A 3,437-nucleotide genomic window follows, 5' to 3' on the forward strand; every position below is an offset into this window, starting at 1 on the left:
TCCCAAGAAATGAAGATATTCTTGAACGGCTCAGTTTCATCGGAAAATATCTCCACAAACTAGTTGAAGAGTGGTGTTGCGTAACAAATCATATTTCAATGATTTTGCATGTAAGGTTACACCTTAGAGTATGAACTTTATTTCGGTGTCTTAATTATCTACGAAATTTTCGATCTATTTTTGATAAAAAAATAAGAGAACTGATATTCAGTCTTAATTCTTCTTCCCGTCTTGCTACTAAAAGTTTGTGTCATCATGGTGTCACGAATTCTGTTGTGAAATAATAACTTCTTCAAAGTCGTTTGCTACTTTATTGTGGTAGCTGAGCGCATTGCCCTATCATTTCTTTAAAATGAAATATTTTGTACATGGTTTTGGCTTTTTAAATTATGTAAGAGTCGCCTCTTTGGTGATGCAACGGTCGCGCTCCGTAAGTTCTCTATCGTTTTCACAATTCAACATTTGTAAGTCGAACTTGCAGTCTGTGTTTTTAACGAAGTGCGATTGTGATTACCATTATCATGCAAACTATTTTTTTGCAATAACAATTAACAATAACAGAGTATTCGCTACAGTGACGACTTCTAGGTCTGTAGTAAAACCCTCCAGAGTAAAGAAATAATGTTATGTATATAGATTGAAGCCGCAATGGAAATTTTTACCAAGGCTGGGAATCTAAACCTGGTCTCCTGCTTCCTAGCCATGTGCACTAGCCCCTTGTTTCTCTACCAACTTTTTATTTTATTGATTTTCTTAAGGAAAGGTAGGAGAAACAGAAACCTTTATTATTCAGAAAACCATAGTACGTCCGTATTTCATTATAAATGCCCTGGAAGGATCCTCTCCGCCGTCCTACCTTGCACCAGGAAATAACAACAAAGTTGTGCCACTTCCGACGTCCTTAAAAAACTATTTATATATTTTAAAATAAAATTAAAAGAAACATTTTATTGTTAACTTTGCAAGTGTTAGTTCTTCTTGCGGCCCATATGCGCGTAGTTTTCCTTAGCTGATCACTTTCCTTGGTCGGTTCCACAAACGACAGCACTGCCGCTCACCTTCGTGCACCCAGCACAGCCCAAGTACGGGGGGGGGGGGGGGGGGGGGGTCCGCAAAAACCGTTCCTAGTAAATTTGCATGACAGTCCTTGTAATTTCGTGATCGTAACAAGTATTGCCAGTAATCCAATATGTTCAGATGTGTATCTCTATAGATGTAATGGGCCATCGTACCTGTGAACCACACCACTGAGTTTGTCTTAGAAGCGGAAAATACGTTTCCTATGGAAGATATTGCTGTATATATACTGGTCTTCGGGTAGAAGCCCCCGTGGTTTTGGGGTAGCGTCTTTGATTAATTATCAAAACGTCGTCGGCCTTGGCGGCCGAAGATTTCGGGCATAAGAAATCCTCATTCTACCAATGACCTTGTCAAATAGGGCGGAGGAGCGGACAAAGGTTCGGGGCACTCTCTGGTCCTAGATGTGGGAAACTGCCCCTAAAGGCAGAAGAATCAGCAATAATCAAGGGCATGAGGATGCAGAAGGCAATGGAAACAACTGCATTAAAGACACGTAACGTGTACCCACACGACATGTGGCCTGTAATTGAAGAAGTTTCGTGATGATCTCTCCTTTGGCAAAAGATTTCAGAATAGTACCCCATTCGGATCTCCGCGAAGGGACTGCAGAGGGGGAGATTACCATGAGAAAAAGATTGAATAATGAACAAAATAATAACGTTCTACGAGTCGGGGCGTGGAATGTCTGAAGCTTGAACGTTGTAGGGACCTAGAAAATCAAGTGAAATGCAAAAGCCCAATCTAGATATAGTATAGGTCATGATCAATTGAAGAAAAAGACTTAAAACGAGTTCATGATCTTATTTTTGGCACTTTATGATCACATTTTTTTTTTCACTATGACCAGTATCGGCTACTGCCATCTTCAAATCATAAAATATTAAGATGTTGTATCAACGTCAAACTAAACATTTAGGTACATACTGCATCATATTATTTTATTAAATGAAGATGACAGTAGCGGAAACTGGTCACAGTGAAATATAAAGAAAATTATGTGATCAAGATGTACCAGTGAAATAAAGGGGTCAGTGAAGTGAAGTGGAAAGAAGACAAGGATTTCTGGTCCGATGAGTATAGGGTAATATCAACAGCAGCAGAAAATGATAAAACGGGAGTAGGATTCATTATGAATAGGAAGGTGGACACAGAGTGTGTTACTGTGAACAGTTCAGTGGCAGGATTGTTCTTACCAGAATAGACATCAAACCACCACCGACAACGATTGTTCATGTATACATGCCGACGTTGCATGCTGAAGATGAAGAGATACAGAAAGTGTATGAGGATACTTAAAGGGTAATACAGTATGTAAATGAATATGAAAATCTAATAGTCATGGGGGACTCGAATGCAGTTGTAGGGGAAGGAGTAGAAGAAAAGGTTACGAAATAATATGGGCTTGGGACAAGAAATGAGAGGGGAGGATGATTAATTGAGTTCTATAGTAAACGTCAGCTTGTAATAACGAATGCCCTGTCCAGGAATCACAAAAGGGGGAGGTATACTTGGAAAAGGCAGGGTGATACGGGAAGATTTCAGCTAGATTACATCATTGTCAGACAGAGATTCCGAAATCAGATACTGGATTGCATGGCCTACTCGGGAGCAGATATGGACTCAGATCACAACATAGTAATGATGAAGATTAAGTTGAAGTTTAGGACATTAGTCGGAAAGAAACAATACGCAAAAAGTGGTGATACAAAAGTACTAAGGAATGACGAGATACGCTCTAAGTTCTCTAAGGCTATAGGTACAGCAATAAGGAATAGCTCAGTAGAAAAAGTTGAAGATGAGTGGACACCCCTATAAAGGGCGACAACAGAAGCTGGTAAGGAAACATTGGTACAAAGAAAGTAACTGCGAAGAAACCATGGGTAACAGAAAAAACACTTCAATTGAAGGATAGAAGGAGGAAGTACAAAAATGTTCCAAGAGACTCAGAAATACAGAAAAAGAAGTCGATGAGGAATGAAACAAATAGGAATTGCAGGCAAGCTAACACGAAATGGCTGCAGGAAAAAATGTGAAGACATCGAAATAGAAATGATTGTCGGTAGGACTGACTCAGCATACAGGAAAGTCAAAACAACCTTAGGTGGAGTTAAAACAAGGGTGATAACATTAAGAGTGCAACGGGAATTCCACTGTTAAATGTAGAGGAGAGAGCGGACAGATGGGAAGAATACATTGTAGATAGGGGATCCAGCATTAGAATCAGAATTTAAAAGAGTTTTGGAGGACTTAAGATCAAATAAGGGAGAAGGGATAGAAGATATTCCATTAGAATTTCTAAAATCGTTTGGAGAAATGGCAACAGAACGACTATTCACGTCGGTGTGTAGAATGTATAA

Source organism: Schistocerca gregaria, chromosome 1, assembly GCF_023897955.1.
Source record: "Schistocerca gregaria isolate iqSchGreg1 chromosome 1, iqSchGreg1.2, whole genome shotgun sequence".
Classification (NCBI taxonomy): Eukaryota; Metazoa; Arthropoda; class Insecta; order Orthoptera; family Acrididae; genus Schistocerca; species Schistocerca gregaria.